The sequence below is a fragment of the Dipodomys merriami genome, unplaced genomic scaffold, assembly GCF_024711535.1.
Source record: "Dipodomys merriami isolate MVZ:Mamm:240054 unplaced genomic scaffold, mDipMer1.0.p SCAF_8, whole genome shotgun sequence".
Classification (NCBI taxonomy): domain Eukaryota; kingdom Metazoa; phylum Chordata; class Mammalia; order Rodentia; family Heteromyidae; genus Dipodomys; species Dipodomys merriami.
In genome coordinates, this window is record NW_027206401.1 from 54747739 (window position 1) to 54761766 (window position 14028).

At 47.0% G+C, this 14028-nt stretch overlaps 2 long non-coding RNA genes across 2 annotated transcripts in view; both read right to left on the reverse strand.

The window, feature by feature from the left end:
- Positions 1-2241: 2241 nt before the first annotated feature.
- Positions 2242-14028, reverse strand: part of LOC138818937 (uncharacterized) — a 49517-nt gene continuing 37730 nt past the window's right edge. Inside the window, exon 4 of the long non-coding RNA XR_011369277.1 lies at positions 2242-2348. This is a non-coding gene — a long non-coding RNA (uncharacterized lncRNA). The remainder of the gene's footprint in view (positions 2349-14028) is intronic.
- LOC138819471 (uncharacterized) lies at positions 4753-11037 on the reverse strand. The gene is made up of 2 exons (XR_011369448.1): positions 10853-11037; positions 4753-10204 (listed from the first exon to the last, which is right to left on the reverse strand). It is a non-coding gene; the product is annotated as an uncharacterized lncRNA (long non-coding RNA).

Consider the following 14028-nt stretch of genomic DNA (forward strand, 5'->3'; position numbering starts at 1 on the left):
CACAAACAAGGCTATACTAAAGCTACCAGCATAACTACATTTATTTACCATAGCTAAGATAAGGAACCAACCCTGATGCCCCTCAGTAGATGAATAGATCAAGAAAATGTGGTATATATACACAATGGAATTCTATATCTCCATCAGAAAGAATGACATTGCCCCATTTGTTAGGAAATGGAAAGACTTGGAAAAAATTATATTAAGTGAAGTAAGCCAGGCCTAAAGAAACATAGGTCCTATGGTTTCCCTTATTTGCAATAACTAGTATAAGTTGAGGATAAGCAGAAAAGGCCAAAAGCTATGTACATATGACCAGATAAGTTGATGTTAAGTGAAATGAACCTCAAGATAGGGGCACAAGAGGTTTTATCTTTCTTGCTATTGTTTTTAATGTATCTAAAATGTACTATGTGATTTTTTTGTTTCTCTTCTATGTTCTTCCCCCATGGTATAACACCTGTATTTGAAGTCAGTGCCCCACATATTGTATATACATTTTTCTAATTTGGGGAGGGGAAGAGAAATAATAAAACACTGTAACAAGGATACAGGTTGACCCATTGTAACAATGATATATATAACAATATGTTGGAAATGAACTTTACAACTGGGGGGGAGGGGGAAGAAGGGAGGGGTAAGTGGGAGAAAATGAGGGAGGGGGTAATGGTGTTTAAAAAGAAATGCATTCATTAATGACTTATGTAGCTGTAACCCCTGTTCATCACCTTTACAACACATCGTTTTAAAATAAAAAATATGGCTTATTTATTTCTTTTTCTGAACTTCAAATGTTGCACAAGGGTATTACAAGGGGCCATGTCCACCTGAGTCCCCAGGCTTCTTGATGGTCTCTGTCTTTCTCCCCGTGCTGTCTGTTCCCGCCCCAGCCTCCTCTCACACTTCCCCTTCTCCATTGCAGGTTTCATTGAGTGCTCTGCTGCTCCTTTCTCATCCATCCACTCCCACTTCTCCTCCACTTTGCAATCCCTGTCAGCTTCCTGATACTTACTTTCTTACACTATCTTACACTGACACTTCCATGAATTACATTGTGTACACAGAAGTTTATGCCCCCGTGTGTGCTTGTATGAGACGTTATTTTGGTCTAAAATCCTCATATAAGAGAAAACCTGTGTCCTTTGTCTTTGTCAATCTGGATTACTTGGCTTAGTGTAATGTTTTCCAGTTCTATTTCCTTGAAAATGACATCATGGCATTCTTTTCAACAGTGGTACCACATTTCATTGTGTATCTACCACAGTTAAAAGAATCTCTTCTCCCTTTGTGGAGCTCCCTGGGTGGTTTGCCTTTCTTGGCTCTTGTGAATAGTGTGGTGATGAGCTTGGCTGAGGCTTACCACTGCGTCCTCGCTGGCAGTGATGTGGGTAGGCGCTCGGGGGCATGTCGGGCTCACCGTGCAGTGATGGCTATTATGGCTGCACTCGCTTACATTCCCACCAACAGTGTGTTAGTGCCTTCTGCACGTATTTGTGTTTTGTGGGTGTTCTGCCCTTCTGATGTGTGTGAGATGGAAGCTCACAGAAGTTTTCACTTACACTTCCTTTATGCTCAGGTATTTTGAACATTTCTTTATGTCCTTGTGACCCTATGTGCCTCTTCCTTCCAGAAGTGTCTACGTGGCCTGTTCGCACATATAGTAATTGAGTTATTGATTCTTTGATGTTTTAGTCTTTTGAGCTGCTTGTACATTCTGGTTAATTAACCTTGTCAGGTGTATAGCTGGTCATGATTTCATTCCATTTTCAGACACGTTAGCGGAGAAACCATATTCTGGCTGTGCAGAGGCTTTTAAGCTTGACAGATCCTTTCCTCTATTTGCTGAGTTCCCCTGGAATTTATTCGGGAATTACTTCCCTCTGCCAGTGTGCCTAAGTGTCTCTCCTCCCCATCCCCTAGCTCTCGCTCTCAGGTCCTGCCTTGGTGTCTCCTCACCTCGTCCCCTAGATTTCACACTCAGGTCCTGTCCCACCAGCACAGGGCAGCACCCAGTTCTGCCTTCTGCGTGTAGAGGCCCAGTTTTCTCAACACCAGTTGTTGAAAGCGATCTTTAATTGCGACAGATAATTTTTTTTGTCAAACTTTTGTGATTACGGCATGACCAGCCACATAGGTTCCTTGGACCCTCAAATATCAAGACTCACCAGCCTCAAACCTCACTTTCAGACCCTCCTCCTTGTGGGAAAACTTCTGCTGCATGTGACCGCTTCATCACTCCCCACGAGATCCACAGGCTGGAATCCAGGCTCAGGTGCAGGCTCCACATGGCATTGCTCAAGAGCTGTGACTGCAATGTTCCTCCGCCCTTGCCTGTCATGGCACAAGTCCTGTGGAAGGTGTTTCTCATAATGTTAACCTGGCTTGGTAATTTATAACAGATCCACAGCAGGTCTCCTCTGGCTGCTTTATCCTTTCCCCTCCAAAACATGAAACAAAATACCACCAAAGACACATGTCACCACCAACACAAAAGCAAAAACAAACCAAACCAGCTAGAAGAATCATGGTGTCAGGGTCTGACAAGAAGGTAGTAATCCAGTTCTTCAAATTGGAAGTTTAGAGTTATAATCGCTTTGAGCCCAAGTGGTTTGTCATTGTTAGTAAATGAATTCGTTCCTTAGAGATACAGATGTCTCTGTTCAGACCTTCAGCTTTCCACACAGAAAGGGCTATAAATAGTAGCCATTCCACCATTGCTAAATAGGAATTACAAATGGTACATACCTAAATCAGGGAAATTACAATGCCAATCAGATGATCACAAGTCTTTTAGCAAGGGAGAATGATCAGATTTGACTCTGCTAGAGAAAGAAATGGTGAAAGATTAAAATATTTACTTCTGAGGCTCCAAAACAAATCTCAGCCTTGATTTTCGCTGCTTCCTGTCATAAGAGGTGCTGAAATGCAATCACTCCGGAGAGACTATGACAAAGGCTGAAGTAATACTCATTCTCTGAGTGGAAATTTATACATTAGAATGTGTGGGACCTTTACTTAACTTAGTGAGAACAAAACAATACAAGATTTCAAGAGCTGTTTCACCATGGGAAGTTGAATTTCTTACTAAAATTTGTGTGTGTAAAGTTTTAAAACTTGTAAGCCATAAAGTCTCAGAAAGGTGAGGACATGTATCTCCTGTTTTTCTGCTATTTGAGAAAGAAGTTAAAGCCAGAAACTTTAAATAAACATCTAAGAGGGACATCTTTGTGCAACATTCAAAAGAAAGCTATTGACATAATTGCCTTATTCTCTGATTTTCCCCCTCCTCTTTCTCCTCCCCCTTCTTCTTAGCATTCCTCAATTTTTCTTTCAGTCTTTCTAGCCACATACCAAGTCATTTCTATCATTCTCTCCAAACATTTTTACTTGACTCTAAAGATAGCTATTCACGGTACACAGAATATTCTATTACTACTTCTATAAGTAATTTTTTCCTTTCCCCTCTTTTTGTTTGCTAACACATATATACACACATGCTTTATGTGCATTGCCTATTTTGAGTGTTAAACAATGTATTAAATTTAAGATCATCCCCGTTTTCCTGTTGAATATTGTAGGCTTTTTTGTTAATATTTTCATTATGTAGTTACACAAAGCAGTTTAAATTTGAAATGTCAGTTTGTGAGTACAATGCATCTTGTTCAGTGTCCCCCCCTTCTATCCTTATCCACCCGTCTCTGTATCAGAGATTTTTTTTTTATAGCTTGACATACGTATTCTCCAAGTTCTTACAAGCATAGCACACTAATGTCAGAGACAGTATGTGGAAACTGTCATCTCCCTTTAGATGCAACTTTTTATCTTTTGGTGTTGACAATCATCATGTTGGATGTATCAATCCAATTTTAATATCTTGGAGCCTCAGTGTACATTTCTGTATCTGCCAAGCAAAACACACAGACATTTGTGGAAGTGAGAGAGTTTCATGTAAGCTTCACCAGGCTGGGGGCCTGGGATGAAGACACCTGACCTCCTGGCACTGGAAATAGAAGGGAGAGAGAAGCCTGGATGACATGTGAGACTGTAGGCCCTCTCTTCAGGGAAAAGGCCATCACCATTTGTTTTAGCTTATTGTGCAGAACAGTTATACCTCTTTTGCATAATCTTCGCCAAATAAAGTGTACACTACATGATGAAACAAACATACTTGGATTGAGTTGTATTTCTCTGCATGGCCTCTAATTAGTAAATTACTCTGTGTGTGTGTGTGTTTGTGTGTGTGTGTGTGTGTGTACGTGCACACTTGGACTTAAACTCAGGATATGGGTGCTGTTCTTGAGCTTATTTTGCTCAAGGCTGGTGCTCTCCCACTTAAACCACAGCTCCTCTTCTGCAATGTTGGTGGTTAATAGGAGAGGAGATTTTCACGGCCATTCAGACCACATGGGGCCGGTCCTGCGCACATGTACTCGTGAACATCTGTGTCTGTCTGAGTGTGTACATGGTGTGCACTCATGTGTGTCCTGTGCTCACATTTGCCTGGGTGCCCAGTGGGGACTGGAGCTACCCTGTCGCAGCCAGTCTGTACCTGTCCCACAGGTCACCTCCAGAAGGGATGGCAGCCGTGCCCACCACCGGGGTTCACGGTCGGCACTGGGGATCACGGTGGACAGCACTGGGGCCATGCACAGTGACAACAGGCCAGGCCGTCCCCGTGAAAGACCCCAGTCCCTCTGGGATGCTTTCTTTAACGGGAGGGCACCCCAAGAACCAAGACTCCAAGCCAGCAGATGCAAGAAGCAAGAGGAGTTTATTTGGCATTTGCACAAACGGGCTCTCTGTCCAGGGTGGACAGAAAGCCCCGAGCACCGGTTACAGGCACTTTTAAAGACAAAGACCACAGGATTAGCATAAGACCCCAAGCTTTCCAGGATTGGCCCAGTTTAAAAATCATCATATACTTCAGCAATCATTTTACTGCGCGGGAAACTTTGTAACACTTGTTGTAAACTGGTTGGTTCCCTAGGGGGAGGCTTCGCTGAAGGGGAGTCCACATAGTTACAGGCTTGTGATTGGTTGACATTTGACCTAGTTTGCTGGGCTGCCAGATGGTCCTTATCTTGAGCCCCCTTGCCAGGAATTTTTATACAGGAATTTAGGAGAACATACTCTTTTGTTCTTTATCTATGTTTGTAGACCTTGTCCCTGGGCCTGTATCTGGACTTTGTAACTTTTTACTTATTTCCAGGGAGGGTCTGTGCTAGCATAGGCATATTTACAGAAGCAGAATCAGCAGTTACTAAATTGTCAAAAGAACTTAGTAAATTGCAAAAAGAGGGCCCAGTCCTGACTTTAATCTTTCATTCCCTCCTCTTGTCTTGGGACTGATTTTAATCTTAAAATCTAGGGGGCTTTTATTTTATCTGTAGGTGAGCTGTAGGTGAGTCACTTGTCTGTAATAATTGGTATTGTTGGGCTAATACCATGGCCTGTATGATGGACAGCCTTTTACGAATAAACTGTAATAGCTTGTTAAGAATGCAAGGGCCAAAGGTGAGAAGCAACAGTGAGATAATGACAGGTCCTGCTACCACCGACAGCAACGTAGTGAGCCAGGGGGATTTACACTGATGGGTTCTCTTTTGTTTCTGCGGGGGGCCAGGCCTTTTGCCAATTAACCCGGGGTTAGAGGTGCCCTAGAACATAGAAACCAGTCTGGTTTATCAGCATTGCTGAGATGCAAGGGGCTAATCCGGTGTCACATGCCCACCATCCCCCATCCGAGGGTATCAGGTATTTGCCGGTGGAGGCTGGAACTCTCTCTGTGCATGCACAGGGCTGGATCTTCTGGGGGGGGGGGGGTGTGCCGAGACATAGTCCTTGGCCTGACACTTCAGCTAGAGTTATACAAAGTCGGATTGTAAAAGTAACAGTACCAGAGCCCCTTACATTTTTTTTTTTACCAGTCCTGACTCCGTGTATCACAGTGAACTTAATTTTATACCAGCTGTACTTGTAAGACATACTCATACCATTTGCGACATACTTAAACTTTTTGAGGTTTGTCTTTTTTTTTTAAACAATTAAAGACAATCCTTACTTTTTTTCCTCCCAATTCCTTTCCCAAGGCTTTCTTTACTACCCCCCTCTCCTTTTCAGTTTATTACTTTTATTGATAATACACTCAGGTTATTACCAGAGCCAAACTAGGCTGTGACCATCGAGTGGATTTTTAGTCACTATGCACTGAATTGCCTAAGGCAAGCAAGCCAGTGATATCCTTGTCCCCAATATCCACTGTGGGAAGAGAGGGTTTCTGGATATCACCTAGAAGAATGTCCCACGAGATCTTGGATTTAGCAGCAGTCAACCAGGAAGCAGACTCAGGTGATGGAATCAGGCAGGAGTTTCTCCAGGTGGCTGTCAGGCCTTAGTTGAACTTTACCCATTAGGGTATGCAGCAGCAGCAGCAGCCGCAACAACAGGGTCTCTCAGTGGCTCCGAGGGACTGTCACACCTCATGCTGGGCTGTAAATTCCTACACAGACTGGTTAAGGATACATTGCATAGGCTTGGCAGGCTTTGGTCCTGCTGGTTTTTAAGATCTTTAAACAATAGCCAAGGAAAATTTACCAAAATTACAACTTTTTTTACTAACCAGATATTTTTGTAAATAGACACAGAAGGCTCAGAAGGCTTAGACTTGTAGCCATCTCTGACAGATGCAGTCTCCACACCTTGAACACCTACAACAGTTAACACTATTTTTTATGCCTTTTTAAAAAAATTATTTTATTTATTTTGCCTCATTTCTCCAAAACTGACTCTGGGCCCTTGATCTTAAATTGGGGGTAGAAGGGCGAAGGTCCATCTTCTGAAACTTCTTCAAGCTGACTTCAGGGGCGTTGATCTTACCTAGCCAGGAACCTATAACTTTAGCCTATTTTACAAAGAGGCTATCAGGGTTAGATGTCATTAAGAACAATATTTTGACAACTGCACAGACCTTTTTTCCGGCTACAGCGGTGTAGCTTGTTTAGCACTCTGGTTTGCCAAAGCATCTTCCTAGATGGCTTAGGAATGTGATCTCTAATGATCCCAACAATGCCTAAGACAGATATCAATAGAAACACACTCTCTGTATTTTTCCTGAGCAGATGAACTTCATGTAACTAGTGTCAGCTCAATTAGAGCTGCCAATTAGAGCATTTGGCACATAAAGGGGTTGAGATTTAAACTATCCCCCACATTTTATAACATTAGCTTTTTACTACTATCACAGAGGACTGGCAAGTTCCTGACCCTTACAAGGTAGATAGTCATGGACATTAGGCATGCTTACAAACTCTTTTTATGACCTTCCAGCTCTGACCAGTTTTGAAGGGCCACGCACAAATGACTCTAGGATCTGACATTTCTGCCATCCAAGCAGTGGCTTACTGCCTCTGGATGCTCCTCCATTGCTTTTGTCCCAGGAGTGTCTTCTCCAGGATAAATGCCTCATTGGCATTTCCCTTTAGCTGGCTGCTGGACTTGAACTCGGGCCTGAGCACTGTCCCTCAGCTCTCCAGCTCAAGGCTAGCACTCTGCCACTTTGAGTCCCAAAACATCTCTGCTTGCTTTTTCAGCACTCTGCTGCCTGAGTAGAGGTGACAGTCTCACAGGGACCTTTTTGTGCCCGGGCTGGCTTTGAACCAGTTTGCAGATCAATGAGTCTTATAAAAGGCCACTTTACTCCAATTAAAGGCAACAAGGTGGTCAACATAGAAGTAGCTTTTAAGCATGCTCTTACCTGAAACTTATTAAGAGTCAAAGTTACATCTGACAAACTTGTAAGAATCCTCTGTGCTTTGCTCTGGGCTTGCTGGAAACCTAAAAAAAACCTATAAGAGCAAACTAGAATAGCAATTATTTTGGTAATCCTAATTTTTCCTCTGTGTACATTGAAGCCAATGTTAAGAACAATTTTATATTTAAACTTTATATCCAAAAATCCATTTTTTATTTTTTAAGTCTCTTATTAATCTTTTTTTTTTAATATTGTATACTTTAGTTTTCATTTGTATTTTGAAAAGATCCCTTGAAATCTTGAGGCCAAGTGTCACTCATTGCCTCTTGGCTGCTTGTTTTAAAACAGACACACATTTAGATTTTTAAATTTAAATGACAATTTTCCCTTAATGCGAAAATAACAATCATCATAACTGAACCAAAAAGCTAGACCTAGCATCTTTATGACTTTTAAAAACATCCTAATTGTAAAACAGTAAAAGCAAGTCACATTATACAAATAACTTTTTAACCCTCTTTTTAAGGCCTTTCTAATTTTAATGTTAACACATCCAAGGGGAAGTTTTAGCAATACTAATCAGATCATCACATCACTCATTTTAACCATCATGTTTTCAGTGTCTATCTGTAGGGAAAAGAGAACAAAGATGGGCCATTCGCCCCTTCTATGGAATGGGCACACACCCAATCCGACTCTTTAGGGTTAGATGAACTGCGTTTGTGCCAGCTTGTCCTCTTCCACCATGCGTGGACTCCTCCCAGGGCCTGTCCCACCATGCATGACCAGCTGAACTGCACTTCTGCTTGTTCACCCCTCACCCCTAAAGGTCTTCTGTTGGTTTCTAGGTTTTTTTTTTCCTGTCTCTTCTCTTGGTTCTTGAATGAAATACAGTTTTTAGACAGACAGAACAAGTAACATCTTTGACAGTGTTAAACTAACCTTTACATTTAAATTTCTAATATTTATCCCAAATTTTAGCCAAGGGAACTAGATCCCAAACAGCCAATGCATTTTGGTTAAGCCAGATAACTTGATTACAGTATACAGTCTTATGTATTTTAAAATATTAGTTTTTAAAATACCAGATTTTCTAATTTGCAAGTTAAAGAATCTTTAAAAAGCCATTTAAAACAATGTGAAGATTTTTAAAAATTTTTAGTAATGTCCAAACCTCATAACCTTTTGAGTTTTAAATTTAAACTCACCCAATTGTTACAGCATGCTGACAATTCTTATCTTTGAACATGTTCACAGACACACACAAAACACTTATACAGATCTTAAAGCGCGCAAAAATCAAAATCAGTCGTACGTACACCTTTTAAAGTTTTTTTTTTTTTTTTTTTTTTTTTTTTTTGTCGGTCGTGGGGCTTGAACTCTGGGCCTGGGCGTTGTCCCTCAGCTCTTCAGCACAAGGCGAGCGCTCTACCACTTGAGCTACAGCACCACTTCCGGTTTTCTGGTGGTTTATTGGAGATAAGAGTCTCACGGTTTGTCTTGCCCGGGCTGGCTTTGAACCGCGATCCTCAGATCTCAGCCTCCTGAGTAGCTAGGATTACAGGCGTGAGCCACCAGTGCCCGGCCCTTTTAAAGTTTTTAAACAAAAATTTAAGACAGTATTATTATTTTTTTAAACTAGGTACCTTTGTTGGGCTTTATTTTTCCAGAGCTTGTTTGTCTAGCAAGGCAATTCACTAATTAGTCTTTTGAATCCCTTTTGTTGGAGGAGGGCTGGGGGAGGGGGTCACCTAAAACTAAACTGGCCAGATTTTTTAATCCAATTTTAGACAAGAGCACTTCACAAATTGTTACATAGTCAGGACTAGCTGAAAAAGTCCAAACTAGGCACACAGCCTTCTACACCCTCCCTGCTGGCAGCCTCCACAAGGAGAAAATGAGGCCTGAGGCTTGAAGGGAACCAAACTAGCCCAGTAACCTTCCATGCCTCACAGGGAGGGTGGGCATAGCAGGTCTGTGACCGAGCCCAGCTGGAACTTTTATTCCCTCAGAGATGTTTAAATAAATAAATAACAAAAACACAGATACACACAAAAACCAAGGATCCACATTTAAAACTGGTACCAATTCTAAAACAGAACTAGACAAGAACTGAAGGCTGAGTTGGGGACTAATGGGACCCAATTTATCCCTACCGGAACTCTGCTGTTTTCATTCAGCAAGCTGAATCCAGAGTCTGCTGAGTGAGCCTGCCACACTCACCCAGAACTTTTCTACCCCAGAAAACATAAAACAAACACACACTAAAGTTAACAAGACAAACAAGTGGCCACAAAGACAAAATCAAGTCTCAGTGAATGGGGCGACATCTCACCATCATTTACTTACCAGGGGACTCAATCCCCCCTACTCACCTCCGGAGGATTTTTCTCTTAAGATTCCTGTAGGCGTTGACCCAGGGGCCTTCCAAGGTGGAGGAGAATTCCCAGTCATCTTGGGGCAAGGGAAAAGAAAAATCCCTAGCGGCCTCCCCTCAGACTGACAGGTTCTCCCCCACGCTCAGACCCCCCTGAGCCAAGGCCCGAGGCTGAGATCTAACTGGGGCCACTCGCAGGTGGTCAGTGGCAGTTTCATAATTGACAAACAAGCAAGTTACTAAAACCTGACAATCTAGATGGGCTTGAGCTGTAACTTTTTTTCCAGTGATCTAAAGTCAGACTTAAGGGTGTGGTTAGTTGTTGACCCATCTTCTTGAAAGCCGCAAAACAAACACCGAAGACAATTAACGTCAGACAGAGACAGACGAGACTAGACAAATGCCGTGCGGTCCCCGAATGAGTACAAATGCGGAGGGACACCTCAGAAGGGAGAGGCCCGCCGTGCCTTAGCTCCCCAGACCAAAGAGACACTCGGATCTCATCCCCCCTCCAAACGACCCCGGAGTGAGACTCCAGGGCGGGACCAGCGGTAGTGGGCATGTCTGCTTTTCCCACTGGCCCAAACCCAAACGACCCTGCTCCAGGGCGGGACCAGGGTAGTGGGCACGTCTGCTTTTCCCTCTGGTCCAATACCAATTTACCAAGTCCTGTACAGGCACTTTTGGATCCCCAAAACATAAAACAAATTAGAGCTCTGTCTTACCTCCAACTGGTCTTGAAATTTTGGGTCTGGGGGCCCCTTATCCCGGACGAGCCCCCCACTGAAAGACCCCAGTCCCTCTGGGATGCTTTCTTTAACGGGAGGGCACCCCAAGAACCAAGACTCCAAGCCAGCAGATGCAAGAAGCAAGAGGAGTTTATTTGGTATTTGCACAAACGGGCTCTCTGTCCAGGGTAGACAGGAAGCCCTGAGCACCGGTTACAGGCTCTTTTAAAGACAAAGACCACAGGATTAGCATAAGACCCCCAAGCTTTCCAGGATTGGCCCAGTTTAAAAATCATCATATACTCCAGCAATCATTTTACTGCGCGGGAAACTTTGTAACACTTGTTGTAAACTGGTTGGTTCCCTAGGGGGAGGCTTCGCTGAAGGGGAGTCCACATAGTTACAGGCTTGTGATTGGTTGACATTTGACCTAGTTTGCTGGGCTCGCCAGATGGTCCTTATCTTGAGCCCCCTTGCCAGGAATTTTTATACAGGAATTTAGGAGAACATACTCTTTTGTTCTTTATCTATGTTTGTAGACCTTGTCCCTGGGCCTGTATCTGGACTTTGTAACTTTTTACTTATTTCCAGGGAGGGTCTGTGCTAGCATAGGCATATTTACAGTGGCAGAATCAGCAGTTACTAAATTGTCAAAAGAACTTAGTAAATTGCAAAAAGAGGGCCCAGTCCTGACTTTAATCTTTCACCCGCACCCAGGACACGTGGGGCAGGCGGGCTGCACAAGCCCCAAGAGACTGTGGTTCATCCAGGGTGAATCACCACCGAGGAGAAGAGGAGGGCTTGAGTCCACCCGGAGGCCCAGCGCTGCTGTCCCGGGCCGCCCAGGGGGGGAGGGGGTGGGAGGAGTAGAGAACGCGGTGCAGACCCGGTACAGTCCCAACGGCGGTCAGCCTGGGCTTCCGGGTGGGGGTGGGGAGGCCCACGCGGACACGGAAATGACCTCACCAGCTTCACAATTGACGAATGGAACCTGGAACCTGGAACCCAGGCCTAACAGCCACGCCCGCGTCCCTGGCTCATTTCTCAGGCGACCGTGGAGCCAGCGACATGTCGTCCTGCGATCTCCCCGCGTCAGCTAGCTCAGGCTTAAATGGATCCTGGAGAGGAAGGCTGGTCCGCGCCCTGCGACGTTGGACCACAACCCGGGTGACACCCCAGTCCGGATCCAAGCCACGACCCCAACCCCAGCCCCAGCCCCTACCCCATGTCCGACCCCGGCCAGGCCCCCAGCCCAGAGCTGAGCCAAGACCCCAGCCCGGACCTCAGCCGGGCCGCCGCCACCTCTGGCCCTTCTCTTGGAGAAGCCCGAAGGTGGCCCCTGCCAGCCTGGGGCGGGCCCCGGAGGTCCGGACGGACCTCCAGACCGTTTATGGCCCAGCCAGCATGCCTGTGGCCCAGAGGCGCGCCCTGACCAGCGGCCCAGCCCGGCTGCCCGGGATCCAGGGGCGCCCACTCAACACCCGCGGCCGGGCCCAGACCCTTGAGATCCAGGGGCGCCGAGTGCCCGCCCGCAAACCAGCCCAGAGGCTGGAGATCCGGGGGCGCTCAGTGAACGCCCATAATGTGACCCAGTTCAGCATCCAGGGGCGCTCAGACAGCACCCGCAGCCCAGGCCGGATGCCCAGGGTCCAGAAACATCCAGTGACCACCCGTAGCCCAGGCCGGATGCCCAGGATACCGAAGCGTCCAGTGACCGCCCGTGGCCAAGCCAGGTTCCCCAGGGGCGGAGGTCTGATGCTCAGGGCAGGGCCCTGGGCCGAGGCTCCGGGGAGGCCACTGCAACACAGAGTCATCTTGGGGCCCCGCCTGGTAATGCCCAGGCCCTGGGTACCCCATCTTCCAGTCTTGGTGGAAGAAGACGAGCCGCAGAGCGATGAGGAGCTGAAGCCCCAGAAGGCCGGCTGCGGCGCGGGGGACCGCGCACAAGGCCTGGGGGACCGGAAAGCCCCGGCCTGCACTGAGGCCGGGGAGGTCCTGGGGGCCGAGGAGGTCTTAGAGGCGGAGCTGGCCCTGCTGAGCCTGGTGTTGGGAGAGCGGTGCCCGGGTGACTCTCTCAGCGAGTCCGCCTCAGGGCACTCAGACGTCGACAGTGACCTGGACGACTAGTGCCGGTGCGCTCCAACATGATCCTGGAGTCTTTGTGAGTCTGGGACGCTGAGGTCCAGCAGTTCCACTGACCCTGGGGAGGAGGCCGTGCCCAACACAGCCACCCTGTCCACGCTGGGACCGGCTTGGGGTGTGGGGTGGAGGCCCTTGATGCCCCAGGGTTCACTTGACAGCCCAAGGAGCCTGCACTCACAGGAGGTCCGGGCCTCTTTGGACAGACCCAGAGCCCCGCCCCTCACCGGAGGCCTGCCCTACATTGGAAGAACTGGAAGCCAGGCCCCACATCGGAGGCCCCACCCCTCACTGGAGGCCCCGCCCTACACCAGACGTCTTGCCCTCTTTGGCAACACCGAGGCCCCGCCCCTCACTGAAGGCCCCGCCCTTTCCCTGGATAGCACTAGAGGCCCTCGTCTCAATGGAGACCCCACCCTCCATTGGACAGGACAGGAGGCCCCACCCCCACACTGGAGGCCCTGCCCTCCCATTGGACATCACTGGTGACCCACCCCAGAGGCCCCGCCCTGAATTGGAGGCCCTGCCCTCCCATTTGACCTCATGGGAGGCCCCTCCTCCCTTTGGAAAAGACTGGAGGCCCCACCCTCTTCATTGACAACAACGGAGGCCCCGCCCTCCTCTTTAACGACACCAGCGGCCCCACCCCCACTTGAGGCCACTCCATCCCGTTGCACAACACCGAAAGCCCCACCCTTCATTTCAACAACAAAAGGCACCGCCCTCCACCTGGACAAGACCAGAGGCCCCGCCCTCTATTAGAACACCAAACGCCCCGCCCCCCCAAAACTGGAAAACGCCTGAGGCCCCGCCCTCCACCTGGACAATGCCTTAGGCCCCGCCCTCCTCTTGGAGATCATCTGAGCCCCGCCATCCTCTTCTAGAACATCAGAAGCCCCGCCCTCTTGAGGAACACCTGAGGCCCCGCCCTCGAACAGCACAAAAGGCCCCGCCCACCCTCTTGGAGAACATGAGGCCCGCCCTCCCTTTACACAAAACGGGAGGCCCCGCCCTTTCTCTGGATAGCACTAGAG